Below are 18,419 nucleotides of genomic sequence, written 5' to 3'. Positions count from 1 at the left end.
TTTGGGGTTACCATTATTCACCTCCTTCTTTTCCTATACCGAATAAACACACAGCATCCCCACTCTGATAGGTCACCATAGCTGGAGGGGGCACCTTGGGGTACCCCACAAGCTCTGGGGCCCTGGGGCAATTGCCCCCTTCGCCTCTATGGAAGAGCCAACCCTGACTCTCAAGCAATTTTATCCGCTGACCCCCTTGTTTATGTCTATAGGGAGTAAAGGTGGCCATACACTTATAGATTTGCAGCAGATTCGACCATCAGATAGATTTCTGTCAGATGCCTGTCACATCGAATCTGACAGGAATCTATCTGATGTGTGCCACACACTAGGAACAGATTCCCAATAGATTTCATTCTGAAAAATCTATTGGAAATCTATCTAAATGCATTATTGCACCATTAGATCCAATGCAACTCTATAAGCCATCGATCTGCTGCCAGCAACAGATCGACCTACATCTTCCGTCCTGTTAGATAGATCAAATCCATTGATATCAATCAAAATCAGCCACAAATCGATCGATCGATTTGAAAAAATCAATTTCTGATCGATCGATGGCTGAAATCGACCAGTGTATGGGCCCCTTTAAGGTGGCCGTACACTTATAGATTTGCAGCAGATTCGACCATCAGATATCTGTTAAGTCGAATCTGACAGGAATCTATCTGATATGTGGCACGCACTAGGAACAGATTTCCAATAGATTTCAGAATGAAATCTATTGGAAATCGATCTAAATGCATTATTGAATCCAATGTAACTCTATGAGCCATCGATCTGCTGCCAGCAGCAGATCAACCTAGATTTTCCATCCAGTCAGATAGATCATATCAATTGAAATTGGCAGCAAATCGATTGATAGATGCAGAGTAGTGCGGCAGTGGATTTTCACATTGTACCTTGTTCCAGGGATGGGCCAAGTCTTCACCTCTTCCTCAGTGTAGCCGCCGTGCAGCCAATCATCTGGTGGCTTTCAGTGTTGGGAACTGCTAGGTGATTGGCTGCACGGCAGCTACACTGCAGAGGAAGTGAAGAGAACCTGTCCCACCGCCAGAACAAGGTACAATATGAAGCTCCGCTGCCTGGACTGCTGAATTATTTTGCAAGGAGGAAGGGGAGGGCGGGATCATCCACATGGCAACCTAGGCAAGTGCCTGAGGCCTAGTGGGGGTCAGGGAGCCCATCTAACACTTTCTCTGTCTGGCACCTCAGATTGCCAAAAGGACCATCAGGATGAGACAAAGCTACTACCTTACCCAGGGCCCCATTTCATCTGAATCCCTCATTGGTTACGCCTCTAATGGCGAGGGATCGAGTGAACTACTTCCCCAATCAGAAATTGGCAGAAATAATGATGGATCCTGAACTCTTGCACAGGACAGAAGGAAAAAAAAGAGAGAAATGCACCCTGTATGTTTTTGGAGAGTTTAGCCTGTCTAATCCCCCTCAATCCCCCCCCCCCCCGACTAATGACAGGCTCCGGTGGTTGCCGGAGAGATAGATAGAGAGCGCACTTCTCTTGTGCAGACTGGCTGCGCCTGGCTGAAGTTACGGGCCCTGATACCGGAGCAGGAGGAGGCGGGGGAAGCAGGTGTGGGAGCGATCCGTACGGATGAGGAAGCCCCAGGTATGTATAAAACTTTTATATTTTCTCGGCTCTGGTTTCCTTTAAAGGAATCATCAGGCAAATATATCACAAATCTGATTTACTTACCTGGGACTTTCTCCAGCCTCTCACAGCTGTCTGTCTCATGCTGACAGCTCCGTTCGAAGCCGCCAACCCGGGGTCCCGGCATGATGCAGAGGACGACCTCACTGCGCCTGCGTAAAGCGCCGCTGTCAATCAAGCCCACTTTGTCTGCGGCGTACTGCGCAGGTGCAGTAGTTCGGCCCCTGAGCAGTATGCCGCGGACTGTGTGGCCTTGATTGACAGCGGCGCTTCACGCAGGCGCAGTAAGGACCTCTGCGCCGTACGGGGACCCCGGGCCAGCGGCTGAGAACGGAGCTGTCAGCGTGGGACAGACAGCTGCGAGGGGCTGGAGAAAGCCCCAGGTAAGTAAATCAGATTTGTGATATACAGTGGGTTGCAAAAGTATTCGGCCCCCTTGAAGTTTTCCACATTTTGTCATATTACTGCCACAGACATAAATCAATTTTATTGGAATTCCACATGAAAGACCAACACAAAGTGGTGTACACATGAGAAGTGGAACGAAAATCATACATGATTCCAAACATTTTTTACAAATAAATAACTGCAAAGTGGTGTGTGCATAATTATTCGGCCCCCTTTGATCTGAGTGCAGTCAGTTGCCTATAGACATTGCCTGATGAGTGCTAATGACTAAATAGAGTGCACCTGTGTGTAATCTAATGTCAGTACAAATACAGCTGCTCTGTGAGGGCCTCAGAGGTTGTCTAAGAGAATATTGGGAGCAACAACACCATGAAGTCCAAAGAACACATAAGACAGGTCAGGGATCAAGTTATTGAGAAATTTAAAGCAGGCTTAGGCTACAAAAAGATTTCCAAAGCCTTGAACATCCCACGGAGCACTGTGTTAAAGCGATCATTCAGAAATGGAAGGAGTATGGCACAACTGTACACCTACCAAGACAAGGCCATCCACCTAAACTCAAAGGCCGCACAAGGAGAGCGCTGGTTAGAAATGCAGTCAAGAGGCCCATGGTGACTCTGGACGAGCTGCAGAGATCTACAGCTCAGATGGGAGACTCTGTCCATAGGACAACTATTAGTCGTGCACTGTACAAAGTTGGCCTTTATGGAAGAGTAGCAAGAAGAAAGACATTGTTAACAGAAAGCATAAGAAGTCATGTGGGGGACACAGCAACCATGTGGAAGAAGGTGCTCTGGTCAGATAAGACCAAAATGGAACATTTTGGCCAAAATGCAAAACGCTATGTGTGGCAGAAAACGAACACTGCACATCACTCTGAACACACCATCCCCACTGTCAAATATGGTGGTGGCAGCATCATGCTCGGGGGGATGCATCTCTTCAGCAGGGACAGGGAAGCTGGTCAGAGTTGATGGGAAGATGGATGGAGCCAAATACAGAGCAAACTTGGAAGAAAACCTCTTGGAGACTGCAAAAGACTTGAGACTGGGGCGGAGGTTCACCTTCCAGCAGGACAATGACCCTAAACATAAAGCCAGGGCAACAATGGAATGGTTTAAAACAAAACATATCTATGTGTTAGAATGGCCCAGTCAAAGTCCAGATTTAAATCCAATCGAGAATCTGTGGCAAGATCTGAAAACTGCTGTTCACAAACGCTGTCCATCTAATCTGACTAAGCTAGAGCTGTTTTGTAAAGAAGAATGGGCAAGGATTTCAGTCTCTAGATGTACAAAGCTGGTAGAGACATACCCTAAAAGACTGGCAGCTGTAACTGCAGCAAAAGGTGGTTCTACAAAGTATTGACTCAGGGGGCCGAATAATTACGCACACCCCACTTTGCAGTTATTGATTTGTAAAAAATGATTGGAATCATGTATGATTTTCAATCCACTTCTCACATGTACACTACTTTGTATTGGTCTTTCACGTGGAATTCCAATAAAATTGATGCATGTTTGTGGCAGTAATGTGACAAAATGTGGAAAACTTTAAGGGAGCCGAATACTTTTGCAACCCACTGTATTTGCCTGATGATTCCTTTAAGTGAGCAAGTAAGGTCTCCCATGATGCATCACTGCCAAATGCCTTTGAGGGGCATAAAGAGATGATTTGCAAATTCAGCAGTGCTGCATCATGGGAGATCTTACTTGCTCACTTAAAACTAAATTATTGCAAATACCTTCTGTTTTAAGAAGCCAAAGTTATTATTTATAATAGCTTCTTTTTTTTTTTTTTTTTTTTAGTAAGACGGCTTTTCGGTCTCTTTAAACCCTTTATACTTAACTAGTCATTCTAGGTCACCATGAGGCCACTGCGTTTGTGCTCAAGCTGGTCCATTATGACGATTGTCTGGAGCTTCTCATTATAGTACGATGCTACATGAGTGTTGATCTTGCACTGCTTCTGTCCAGCTCTCCTGCTCCTCAGCTGTACTTGATTGCATCAATGTTCTGTCAATATGAGTTAAAATTGTGGTTGGTATCACTCACGGTTCATATTGGACTAGACCAGTCGCAAATTACATAAACCACAATACTGTACTTAGATAACATCCTGAACTTGAACATTTCCATTCCAGCGCAGGAGATTTGGGCGCAGCCGACGCCACCATAGGCCATAATAGGAATTACAGCGGCGCACAGTGAGTAACTTCAGCGCCGTCAGAAGACAGAGCTAAAGTTACTTATAAAACACTATAATTCGACCTCCAGCAATTGCTGGAAGCCAAATTATTTAATTCCCCACCATCCATGGCAGCCTGGAGGGGGAATAGTATTTAACGTCGCTGGGAACTTGTGCAGGAGCAGGATAAGCCATATACCGGCTGTATCCTGCGTCCAAGTCTCCCAGCGGCACTTCCTCTCATACGTCCCTGAACTGGCCCCATTATATGCCATATTAAAGAGAACCCGAGGTCATCCCTCCCAACTTTTTGAGATAAGAATGAGGGACACTTAAAGAGAAACCGTGAACAAGAATTGAACTTCATTACAATCAGTAGCTGATACCCCCTTTTACATAAGAAATCTATTCCTATTCACAAACAGACAATCAGGGGGCGCTGTATGACTGATACCCCTCCCGCAAGAAACTCTGAGGACCATGGTCCTGGCAGTTTCCTGTCTGTGAACCTTGTTGCATTGTGGGAAATAGCTGTTTGCAGCTGTTTCCAACAGGCAAAAAAGCAAGCAGCAGCTACATCACCTGCCAGCAGTAAAAATGTCACCATGTGATAAATGTCAGAATGTAAATCAGGGATTTAAATGTTTTTACAATGGGCAAACACTTACTAAATCATTTATACATAATGATTGTAAAAATGAAGCACTTTTTTTTATTAAATTATTTTCACTGGAGTTCCTCTTTAAGCCATGCCTCTGTCACACCCCTGATCACGCCCCCGTCACACCTCTAGTCTCGCATACCATAAAGATTTCATAAGAAAAAAAAATCACACTGGTCCTTTCTATCTTGGTTCATTTTCCTTCATATTAAAATGTGAAAATTATTAATACATCATGTAAAATTAGTAATACATCAATTTAAAAGATGGGAATAAAGTTTAGAGTCAAACACATTTTTTAGTAAAGAAATATACATATTTATGTAGAAAAACGGACAAATTCCTGAAAGAGGGACAAATGAGGAGGAAAGAGGAACAGAAGGACAGGGCCAGTGGGACAGGGCTCCCAAAAAGGGACTGTCCCTCCAAAAGAGGGACAGTTGGGAGCTATGCTCGAGGTGGCTTTTTGAAATCTTAAAGAGACACTGAAGCGAGTAAAAAACTCGCTTCTTCTCTTATATTCAGCAGGGGCATGTGTGCCCCTGCTAAACTGCCGCTATCCCGCCGCACAACGGGGGTCCCTTACCCCCCAATTCCCCCCTGCAAAATCTACGACCAACTTGGTCGTAGATTTTGGTGCTCCTAGAGGCAGGGCTAACGGCTGCAGCCCTGCCTCACAGCGCCGTCTATCAGCGGCGCATCGCCGCCTCTCCCCCGCCCCTCTCAGTGAAGGAAGACTAAGAGGGGCGGGGGAGAGGCGGAGATACGCGCTGACAGACGCTCGTAAGGCAGGGCTGCAGGGGTTAGCCCTGCCTCAATGCGGAAGAGATCCCTGGCGAGGACGGAGGGTATTTGGGGGGTAAGGGACCCCCGTTGTGCGGCGCGATAGCGGCAGTTTAGCAGGGGCACACATGCCCCTGCTGAATATAAGAGAAGAAGCGAGTTTTATACTCACTTCAGATTCTCTTTAAGAGACCACAGAGGTATGTCCTGTCCATAATGACATGCCTCTGGGTCTTGCTATTGCCGCCTCTAGTCCCCCCCAGGGTCTGCTGTTCCCCCCTGTAAAAAGTGCCCAGCTAGCGACAGTCTTCTTTTCGCTAGCCGTCTATTTACTTTCTGTATGCCAGGAAGTACTTCCCAGGTCGTGGCTTAGCTTCCGATTGGAGGAAGCTCACAGGAGGCGGGCAGCGGCGGGGACAGAGGCGGGGAGCACTCATTGAATGGCATACAGAAGGTAAATAGACGGCTATCGACAAGGAGACTGTCGCTAGCCGGCAGGGTTGCTCGTAAACTACGCCAGCACGAATCTACGCGTCGTAGTACGCAACTACGCATCGTAGTTCGTAGGCGAAGTTTAAGAACTACCTGTACGCATTTCCGCATAGTCGTAGTCCCGCTATGCGAAGCTTCGCCCACTACGCGTAGTTGACGTATGTATTGCAAAGTCAACTACGCGTGCGGTAACTGCATCTATAGGGATCATTGCGCATGCGCAGAAATATTATTGCCCTTTTATACGCATACAATTCCGCATTGGAAGGTGGAAAGTACGCTTTTATTAGTTTATATTTGCAAATAGGTTGAAGATTATTGCGGAAATTTTTCCGCATAAGGGCATAAGCGGTCGCATCAACTATGCTTCGCACTACGCAAGGCTTGCGTATTTTAACACGTAGTCTACGGAATGCAAACGTAGTGAAGTTTCTGATTACGTAGCCGTAGATTGCGAAGCGTATTTGCGTAAAAATACGCGTAGTTCCAGCGTAGCGAAGTTGGCTGACTACGACCATCCCTACTAGCCGGGCGCTTTTTACAGGGGGGCACAGGAGACCCCGGGGAAGGGGGGGGGGGGGACTAGAGGCGGCAATAGCGAGACCCAGAGGCATGTCATTATGCACAGGACATGCCTCTCTCTTAAGAAATTCAAATACCCGCCTCAGGTTCTCTTTAAGACTTATTTTTTAAAAAAAGTAAATGTAAAAACCCACAAATATTCCATTCAAAAATAACTTGTTTATTTAAATAGTCCATAGTTATTGTATATCACTAACTGCTCCTCAGAGGAGTGCATAATCTATTCCCTACCACAGTCTACAGGGTTTAAGGCCAATTTTTTTTTTTCATGGGGGAAGGGGGGGCAAATTAACTTCTCAGTATGCTTTTGGAATGTGGGAGGAAACTGGAGTGCCCAGTGGAAACCCAGGCAAACACTTGGAGAAAATACAAACTCAATAGAGATTAGTGTCCTACTGGCCCAAAACTGAGCCTGGGACCCCAGCGCTGCAAGGCTAGAGTGCGATCCAAAACATCATCATGCTGCCCATATCAATTTATGCAAATTTTAGAAATAGAAATTTTTCATCCATACCAATAATGTTAATTTACAGGAAAAGGTATTTAAAGAGAACCCGAGGTGGGTTTGAAGAATGTTATCTGCATACAGAGGCTGGATCTGCCTATACAGCCCAGCCTCTGTTGCTATCCCAAACCCCCCTAAGGTCCCCCTGCACTCTGCAATCCCTCATAAATCACAGCCACACTGCTGACAAACAGCTTGTCAGAGCTGGCTGTGTTTATCTCTATAGTGTCAGTCTGCTGCTCTCTCCGCCCCCTGCAGAACTCCAGTCCCCGCCTGCATCCCTTCCCTCCCTGCTGATTGGAGGGAAGGGACGGGGCAGGGACTGGAGCTATGCAGGAGGCGGGGGAGCAGCTGAGACTGACACAACAGATGTAAACACAGCCTCACAGCATGGCTGTGATTTATGAGGGATTGCAGAGTGCAGGGAGACCTTAGTGGGGTTGGGATAGCAACAGAGGCTGGGCTGTATAGGCAGATCCAGCCTCTGTATGCAGATAACATTCTTTAAACACACCTCGGGTTCTCTTTAAATAACTTCAAGTTCACATGTTGTTTTTTTTTTGCATTGCAAATGCGAAAATGTGTAATTCCCATTGACCTGCATTAATATGCAAATCACATGTGTGTTGTGAAAATTTAAAAGCATAAATGCCACCCGAATTATTGTATAGAAAATTTGCATCTGAAAAATCGCACAACACAAGTCACATGCGATGCCACTGACTTGCCTCAGATGTGCAGTGAACACAAATTTGCAGAAATCGCACATGAATTCTGTTATGTATGAAAGGGGCCTTAGCCTAAGGGCTCTTTCACACTAAGACGTTGCATTTGATGCGACATTAAGGTTGCATAACGTGCCCCTAACGCATCGCATGTTAGTGTTGAAGTTGGACGTTATATTGAACTGCGTTATGCGTCTCTTGATGCATACTTTTTGACGAATACCGATAGAACGAAAACGGCGCACGTGGCACATTTTTTTTAAAAAAAACAAACATTACTGAGCATGTGCAAACATTCGAACACAGCTAAATACGAGTATAACGCACAGCATGCTGCACTTTCATTTATCGTGCAGCGTTATACTCCAACGCAACGTGGGCACTGTGAACAGCCCATTGATTTTTCATTACTGTGAGTTGTTCTGCATTACAGGCTGCTGTAGCGTGGGACTTTAAAGGAATACTTAAGTCAAAAAAAAAAAATGACATTTACTCACCTGGGGCATCCCTCAGCACCCCGAAGCTGGATGGTGCCCTAGCAGCCCCGCTCCGATCGTCCTGTCCCCGCCGGCGGCTACTTCCGGTTCGGCGACAGCCGCCGACAGGCTGGGAACGCGGCTGATTTTCCGCGTTCCCAGCCGCTGCTATCACCCTCTATGCTGCTATAGCGTATATATATATACGCTATATATACGCTATATATATACGCTATAGCAGCATAAAGGGTGATAGCAGCGGCTGGGAACGCGGAAAATCAGCCGCGTTCCCAGCCTGTCGGCGGCTGTCGCCGAACCGGAAGTAGCCGCCGGCGGGGACAGGACGATCGGAGCGGGGCTGCGAGGGCACCATCCAGCTTCGGGGTGCTGAGGGATGCCCCAGGTGAGTAAATGTCATTTTTTTTTTTTTTTGACTTAAGTATTCCTTTAACGTCCTAATGTGAAAGCCGCCTTAAAGAATTTCTGAAGCAATAAAAAAAAAAACCACTCTGTTCCTGCACTGGAACCCTTTTTACAACATTAAAGTGGTCTGAAAGCCAGCATTTCTACTTTGCTCTAAAAGATTCCTCACAGCTTGAAAGCTAATATCCCAGAATTTTCTTTTAGCAGAACATCACTGAAATGGTTGAACAATGCACTTTGTCCTGCTATTCAGCTTCAAAACCTATAATCTGTAAACAGACAATATTACTTATGCACAAAAGCAAATATGATAACTGTATGAGTAATAAAAAGTAGGAAAACACATTTTTATTGAGGCTAAGTTCACAGTGGGACGTTAAAGTCGCACGTTAAAACAGCATTTAACGCAGAATAACTCACTGCAATGAAAAATCAATGCCCCATTCACAGTGCACACGTTGCGTTAGTGACTAACGCTGCACGTTAAGTAAAAGTACTGCATGCAGTGCGTTATACGCGTTATTAGCTGCGTTGGACTGTTTGCACATGCTCAGTAATGACTTGGAAGCATACTTTTCATTGCCTGTATTTTCTACTGTATCTGCTGTATGTGACGGTAACGCTGCGTTGCCACTTTTTGGGCGCGTTGCGTTGTAAGCTTGCGGTGCAACTTTAAAGTGGCATCAAAACGCAACGTCCCACTGTGAATCTAGCCTGAATGTTATGTCTGAGTTTCAGACCACTTTAATGTATAATATTGGTAGTGGCCGCACTCTCCTCAGTGTATGAATGCAGTCGCATTGTGCAGGCGCAAAGTACGGCCTGTACAGTAGCATGGAGCCACTCATGCACATTTTTCCCTCCTTGCATGAGTGGCTCTGTGCTATTGCGCAGGCTTAAACCCTACTGGCGCTAGAGAAGTGCGGCCATGCTTGTACATGGACAGGAGTGCAACTGCAAATGGGAAGAGGGTCCCAACCGGCAGTAGAGGGTTTGTGGACATCGGGGAAGGCTCTGGGTGCTCTACAGCGGTAGGTATCTAAATTTTTTTTTTCCAAATATGTAAATATGTCATGTGATGACAGACAGAGCTCACACCATAGAGAAGGGGTGCCTAGTAGGATGAAGATAGATCCTGGAGAGGTGAGTTCTTTACACCTCCACTGCATACTCTGCAGGGGGATGGGTGTGCCTTGTCTTTCCACCTATATGGGGGAGGGGTCTCATCTGGTCATGTGGGGAGGGGCATCCGCCACCTATATTGGTGTGGTCATGTTGCTACCTATACTGGGGTAGGGGCTGTGAGAATCCGCTCAGCTGCCTGCGCAGGCAGGCAGCCTTTTGACCATTGTTTAGGTTTGCATGCTGCAGGACTCTGGAACAGAGACCTGTCTTTCCACTGCAAGTTCTGGTCTGTTCTCTTGCTGGGGAATTTGCATACATTCGTTATGCAAATCCCCTACCTGCCTTCTTTGATTACTGGCACTATAAGAGCTTTATGTTTCCCAGAAGGCTTTGCTGGTCATTTCCCTTCCATGGTCTGTTCCTGATGGACACTGCTGGAGTGTCAGCCGTTGCTATCTAGTATAGTTAATTCCTGGGGGTTGCTTTAGGCTCCCCTTCTAGCCCAGTCAGGTTGTATTATCTGTTTGTATGTTCTGTTGCCATTGTCCTGTCCCAACGGTGGTCGACAGGAAATGGTTCTAATCTCTGTTCTTGGAGTATAGCTGGTGCAGCGGTTGCTACCAGCTATCTCTTCTGTTCTGTCTCCTGGGATCGCGCTAGCTACTTTTCGCTAGCGCTGGGGATCCTTCTGTTCTGTCTTCTGGGATCGCGCTAGCCACTTTTCGCTAGCGCTGGGGATCCTTCTGTTCTGTCTCCTGGGATCGCGCTAGCTACTTTTTGCTAGCGCTGGGGATCCTTCTGTTCTGTCTTCTGGGATCGCGCTAGCCACTTTTCGCTAGCGCTGGGGATCCTTCTGTTCTGTCTTCTGGGATCGCGCTAGTTACTTTTCGCTAGCGCTGGGGATCCTTCTGTTCTGTCTTCTGGGATCGCGCTAGTCACTTTTCGCTAGCGCTAGGGATCCTTCTGTTCTGCTACTCTGTACCTGGATCGCGCTAGCCACTTTTCGCTAGTGCTGTGGATCCTATCTCTCGCTTGTCCCTGTTTTCGTGTGTCTGTCTTGTCTGCTACGCTTGCTGGAGGCTCGGTGAGGTAACCGTTAAGCAAGCGCTCGCGTCCTCTGTTTCATGTTTGTCTGTTAATGGTTAGTTAGGCGTGCTTGTCTCTATTGTGCTTATCACGTGGAGACCGCGCATAACCGCGTGCACTGTTGCGAATGAATGCGGTGTTCGCGGTTAGCTAGCGTTTGTTATTTTTCGTATCTCCTTATTGTATTATTTGCTGTGCCTTTGCTACCCTCGTGCCCTGTTTTGCTCAGTCTTGTGTCTCTGTCGGCAATCGCCATTCTTGCGATTGCATTCCCACTTCGTTTCCGCCGTTGTGTGTTCACCGTCGCTGGGTGGCGACTAGTTTGGTGGACACACATTGGTTCTGTCCCTTTGCTCTGTTTCTTGTGGGCTATCCAGCCCTGCCTGATCGTACCTTGTCCTGGATCTGTACAATTCCCGTCTGGCATCTGTGGCTGTGCAGCGACTGTGTTCGCCTGCACTCCACAGCGCCATCTGCCAGAGGGAATTGCCCTCTGCGGGTGCATAGCACCTAGCCTGGGTGTCCTCAAATATACGCTTGTGGAGGAAATCCGCCGCGTCAGCGCACATCTGGTGCGCTGACCGCGAATACAATTCCACAATCGTTACAGGGGCATCTGGCTACCTATGCTGGGGGGACATCTGGCTGCCTATACTGGGGTTTGTCATGTGGTTACCTATACTGGGGGGGAAGGGCATCTGGCTACCTATGCTGGGGGGACATATGCCTGCCTATACTGGGGTTTGTCTGTGGCTACCTATACTGGGGGGGAAGGGCATCTGGCTACCTATGCTGAATGGACATCTGGCTGCCTATACTGTGGGTTGTCATGTGGCTACCTATACTGGGGGGAAGGGCATCTGGCTACCTGTACTGGGGGGTCATCTGGCTACCTATGTATGGGAGGGGGGGACATCTGGCCACCTATACTGGGGGGGCACACTCTGACTCTGGCTACCCAATATTGGCCGTGCCTGCCCTCTCTTGCTACCTACACTGGGGGTTTGCCTAATACCTGGGGGCACCTGTGGATGCTGCATCACTTCAGTATGGGGGGGAGATGTGATTTAACATAAAGGGGATTGAGGCTCCAGCCTCTGGCCACAATTTAGGAAGGGCTGAAGGAAGGGGGGCCTAACTTCATTCCTCCCCCCCTCTCTGAGGGTCCCCACTTTGCTGCCTTACCATCTCCAGCGCCGTGTGTTCCAAGTTCCAAGTCCAGACAATCCACTGCGGCCATTCTCTCTCTACCGTCTGCGTCTACTGCAAGCCGCATCATATAACATGCAGTAGAAGCAGAAGGTAGAGAACAGAAGGCCGAAAGTGGAGGATGGTCAGGACTGAAGAGAAATGGTACTGGAGATGGTGAGTATCTAGCATGTCTGCTGCACTACTCTCTGCCTAGTATTAGGGAAGCAAAGGAGAGGGGTCCTAGTTCTGTCGGCTGCCCACACACCACAGGCCGATTCCCAATAGATTTCAGCAGGAAACCTCTCGGGAATTGGTCAAGTCAGCCACATCCGCCACCTCGCCGTCACACACGCGTCACGTGATATAAGCCGGGGGCGTGTATACTGCTAATGGAGGAGTGGGGGGATTCCGAAGACAGATGGGTATTCCTGATTGATTTCTGTATGAAATCTCTCCGGAATCAGCCAAGTCAGTTACGTCCGCCACCTCCCCATCACACATGCGCAACGTGCTATACACCGGGGGTGTGTATACTGCTAATGGAAAAGGGGGTGGGAATCCGAAGATGGGCGAGCACCGCATGGTGGGTGACACAGGAGAGGTAATGCACACACAGGGGCACATTTATACACTAGTAGGCACAGCGCCGGGGGTTTAGTCACGTTCGTCCCGATATCGCCTGCCGTTACCGCCGCACCCCACGATCAACCACGATGGCCTGACATCTTGCAGCATGTCTGATCCATACATGCAACCAATTTTGACCGGAAATTGGTCACATCGTCGATCAGGGATGCTCTCAGCACCGATTTCCATGTGATTCAATAATAATTATTGAAAACGGGTGGTCGATCGGCTGCCAAGTCGAGAGTTGTATGGGCACCTTTAGGGATGTAGAAGGCAGAAAAAAAATGTACACACTTCTTATGGCAAGGGAGGAAATAAAGGCTACCTAAAATGTTTATATGGGTGGAGAGGGGCACAAAGCTAAGGATATCTATAGCAATGGTCTAGGTCTAGATCTCATGGAGAAGCATGTGATTTGTTTGATGAGCTGATAGATTTGCAAAACTCTGATTTGTTGTGGTCACATCCTGCTTTAGCACATGATCGTGACTAGCATATATATCACCTGACCAAACTGATCACATGCTTCTCCATGAGTTCTCCTAGACATGACCTTCACTAGTTATGGGGGAGGGGGAGTTGTGCTAAGACCTACTGCTAGGAGAGAGGCGTACCTTGGGGAGAGGTGGGTGACACCATGAGTTACCGCACCGGGTGACACCAACCCTAGTGACGTCTCTGGCCCATGGTATGTAAGTACGCTCCCTGAATTGCATAGTGTATGGCCATTGTATAACTCTGCAGCTAACGTTTCCTGCCCCCCTTTCCATAAGGACTCATATGCCACTTGGGCGGGCGTAAAGTGATCCCTCCTCTCTCAAACTGCTGAAGTCTATATCCAACATTATAATTAGGCCTTGCTTCTTTTCCAACTATATGATTATGCTTTAGTTATAAAACTAAAAACATGCAAAAGAGAGAGCGCTCTGAGTGACAAATAAATAAGAGCATCCACCCCGCCAAGGACAGGTCTCACCTGTTCAGAAGTGGCTGCTCGTAGGACACAGCCTCTGATAGCGTTTGTCCCTTTAGGGGCCAGGGACCAGGCTCACGATCCAGCTCCAGGCGGGGAATCCGGAGGGCCACCAGGGAGTCACGTTCTCAGTTTGGACACTTCCAGGGAGGCTGTAGGCAGGCCAAACGTTAGATCCTGGCGCACGCTCACCTTGCGAGACCAAACGGGAGTGAGCAGCGTCTATGCGATGTCAGTAGCGTACTGAGTAGTATTGTGTGGCTAGCAGATGTAACCGCTGACTTGCCGCAAATAAAATGGAGAGTGGTGAGGTAGTAAGGTATAAAAGGGGGGCTTATTTATTAGTAAAAACAACGTGTTTCTCAGAGAAAAACGTTCTCTGTTTCATCAGGCTAATATAAAACAAGATGGCGGCATCTCTTTTTATAGGAAATGCTAAACATTGGTTCTTTGGGATTGGCCAATCCACATTACATGGGCAGTACTATGCAAAATAGTGTGAGGTCATAAAGGTGGTGATAATGATGTAACTTCCACTAGGTGGAGTATGTAAATAAGAAGGAGGAGTTAGAAAACTGCTCCTTTATCACAATACTATAAAGATCACTGAATGAAACAATTGAAAGTTGTATATATAGTAGTAACATTTTTTAGAAAGGATCTTCGTAATTTAAATTACTCGATCTTAAGAGGAAAGTAATATTGAATTCACTCACAAGGGAGTTGGCGCTCTTTTGTGGGTCAGGCCCCATATATTCCTTAATAGGGATATAGGATATTAATGCATACATTTTATATTTGATGACAATCAATCTCACTGTTCTGGTTCCTATTTTATTCCATCCCCCTCTCCCTTACTTTTTTCTTTCCCCCCTCCCCTCCTTATTTACAAAGTAAATAAGGAGGGTAGGGGGGAAAGTATATAATGGAAGATTTGATTGTGAACAACAGGTATGTGTGGCTGTGGGGTACAGCCATTGGTAGGCAAACCCACATGCTACATATACATACATATGTGGATCTGTGTGCATGATGCCTGTTGTGTTTGTAACCATGTGAAATTGTGAGCGAATTCACATTATACCACTTCCCTTTCTTTATCTATATATACCCTAGGGAACCATTAATGGCACCCCATTATGGTGACTGATTATTGGGAAATTTCAATATTACTTTCCTCTTAAAGAGAGTCTGAAGCGAGAATAAATCTCGCTTCAGACCTCATAGATAGCAGGGGCACGTGTGCCCCTGCTAAACCGCCGCTATCGCGCCGCTAAACGGGGGTCCCTTCACCCCCAAATCCCCTCAGTGCAGCGGGGGAGCGCTTCCTCGTTGGGGCAGGGCTAACCGCCGCAGCCCTGCCCCACGCGCATCTGTCAGCGCGTATCTCCGCCTCTCCCCCGCCCCTCTCGGTCTTCCTTCACTGAGAGGGGCGGGGGAGAGGCGGCGATGCGCCGCTGATAGACGCGACTGGAGGCAGGGCTGCAGCCGTTAGCCCTGCCTCCAGGAGCGACCAAGTCTGCGACCAAGTGTTGCAGTGGGGTGTTTGGGGGTGAAGGGACCCTCCTTTTGCGGCTCTATAGCGGCGGTTTAACAGGGGCACAGATGCCCCTGCTAACTATGAGCTCTGAAGCGAGATTTATTCTCGCTTCAGAGTCTCTTTAAGATCGAGTAATTTAAATTACGAAGATCCTTTCTGAAAAATGTTACTGCTATATATACAACTTTCAATTGTTTCATTCAGTGATCTTTATAGTATTGTGATAAAGGAGCAGTTTTCTAACTCCTCCTTCCTTTTTACATACTCCACCTAGTGGAAGTTACATCATTATCACCACCTTTATGACCTCACACTATTTTGCATAGTACTGCCCATGTAATGTGGATTGGCCAATCCCAAAGAACCAATGTTTAGCATTTCCTATAAAAAGAGATGCCGCCATCTTGTTTTATATTAGCCTGATGAAACAGAGAACGTTTTTCTCTTTGAAACCTGTTGTTTTTACTAATAAATAAGCCCCCCTTTTATACCTGACTACCTCACCACTCTCCATTTTATTTGCGGCAAGTCAGCGGTTATATCTGCTAGCCGCACAATACTACTCAGTACGCTACTGACATCGCATAGACGCTGCTCACTCCCGTTTGGTCCCGTAAAGTGAGTGTGCACCAGGATCTAACGTTTGGCCTGCCTACAGCCTCCCTGGAAGTGTCCAAACTGAGAACGTGACTCCCTGGTGGCCCTCCGGATTCCCCGCCTGGAGCTGGATCGTGAGCCTGGTCCCTGGCCCCTAAAGGGACAAACGCTATCAGAGGCTGTGTCCTACGAGCAGCCATTTCTGAACAGGTGAGACCTGTCCTTGGCAGGGTGAATGCTCTAATTTATTTGTCACTCAGAGCGCTCTCTCTTTTGCATGTTTTTACTTTCTCTAGTGGATACTGAGAGCTGCCTAAGGAGGATTGCCAGATCGCACCAACAGGGAACTGTCTACATTCCCGATTTGCATTAGTTATAAAACTAACATATTACACAGTGGTGCACTACATAGTTCACTTCCCATTCAGCCTAAAGACATGGACTACAGCTGGCTTATGGATGTTACACGCTCGTCTTAAATGGGATAATGTGAGTGCACTACTTTTAATGTTTTATATTAAAGCAACAGTTTTACGCTATGGAGACTCCCTTCAAGTTATTAGGTGCTTGGTGGAGTACAAGCAATATGGAGATACAATATGGAGATACAAAAAGCAGTATGAAGTGCAATAAGTGTGGAGGGATGAGAAGATGTACTAAGCCTGGATCTTATCATACGCTATAGCTTTCCTATAACTTGGCAGCATCTATAGAAGGCACCGGAAAGTTGAAGGACACTGATTGAGAGCTCAGGAGCTGTGGGATTGTACACTACATAGTTCAGCAGGTAGGGGGCTTCTGTCAGCCTGGCATGGCTGCTGCCATTCAAATGCAAACACAAAGAAAAGGAATGCAAAGCAGTGAGATGCACGGCAGACTTGCCTGCAGGCATTCCCCCTATTGAGTTTCATGAACTCTTAAAAAAAGAAAACCCAATTTGAATATAAAATGGTAGCTCCCCAAGTATTCACACACAGAAGCCAGGGCCCAGATATGCAATGAGTGGCACTTGTACATTTAAAGGGAAATGTCACTTAATGAAAGAGTTAGGGTTTCCAGTTTGCACTTGACATTGTTGGAGAATCTGTTTCCTATGCATATAAAATACACTGCTCCTTACAGAAACTGGCAGACAGGATTGTTCGGATTTGCCCAGGTGTTAAAAACAAAATAACAAAGGTTCAAGGGCATAACTAGATGCTATTGACCCCCCTCCCCTTCCCAGCAAAACTCTGGAGCCCCTTTGTTCCCCCGTTATGCCTCTATACTTGCCATTGTGTATCTATACCCCCTTTTCTGTCACCTCGGCACCCCTTTTAGTGCCTCTGAGCCTCTTTTATATCTCTATACCCCTCTTTATACCTCTATACCCCTCTTTGTGCCATAGTTGGGGTCCCGTGGCTTCATTTACATATCAACAATTCACATTCATGATGGATACCTGGCTTTAAAGAACTGTTGGCAGTATGCTTTTGTGCATTTCTATGGTAATTGTGTTCTATATGTTGATGAATTGCTCCGCTGTATGCCCCAAGGAGTAATGCATGTACGCAGTTTGCTGGTAACACTCATATCTCTTCTACTTACCAGGGGCTTCTTCCAGCCCCTGTAGCAGGCCCCTCGCTTTCCTGCCGGTCTTCTCTGTTGTTCTGTGGTGCCCATCACCAGTTGTGGGTTTCCGCACACCGTGGACGTTTGAGGAGGTGCACATGCCCAGTAGCCCACAACTGCTGATCTTTCAGAGGGGCACCGTGGCATAATGGAGAAGACCGAAGACCGAGAGGAGAAACCACAGGTAAGTCAAATAACTGTCACCCGGAACAATCAATAGAGATTGTTTTGGGTAAAGGTAGCTATACATTTAGCGATGGTGGGCTGATTCGACCAAGAGACAAATCTCTCTCTTATCGAATCTGATAAGAGAGATCTGTCAGCTGCCCATACACCACAGGCCGATTCCAGATCGATTTAATGCTGAAATCGATTCGGAATCGGCCCTGTGCGCTGCCTCACTGCTATGCCCTCCAATGCCCGCCGTGCCAAAGTGTATACATTACCAGTCCGAGGCCTCCGCTAGTCCCCAGCTGCTCTGGGCACATTCTCCTCTTCCGCATACACATACACCCCACGTGGTTTCCTAGTAAGGGCGCGCGTGTGACAAGCGGAGGCCGCGGACAGGTAAAATATACACTTTGGCACGGCGGGCATTGGGGGGGGAGGCGGCAGATGGTTTAGTCGGGAAATTGCACGCCATTCCCGCCGCGCATCTGACCAACCAACTTTGGCCCGACATCTTGCAGCATGCGCTATCGACATTGCAACCAATTTCCATCCCGTAATTGGTTGCTTTGTCAGTCGGGCATACA

General features: G+C 47.3%; 1 long non-coding RNA gene across 3 annotated transcripts in view; it reads right to left on the bottom strand.

The window, feature by feature from the left end:
* The window catches only part of LOC137528900 (uncharacterized), a 176,014-nt gene that overhangs the window by 17,429 nt on the left and 140,166 nt on the right, over nt 1-18,419 (bottom strand). The window lies entirely within an intron of this gene.

The sequence above is a fragment of the Hyperolius riggenbachi genome, chromosome 8, assembly GCF_040937935.1.
Source record: "Hyperolius riggenbachi isolate aHypRig1 chromosome 8, aHypRig1.pri, whole genome shotgun sequence".
NCBI lineage: Eukaryota > Metazoa > Chordata > Amphibia > Anura > Hyperoliidae > Hyperolius > Hyperolius riggenbachi.
This window is presented reverse-complemented; position numbering and strand designations above follow the sequence as displayed.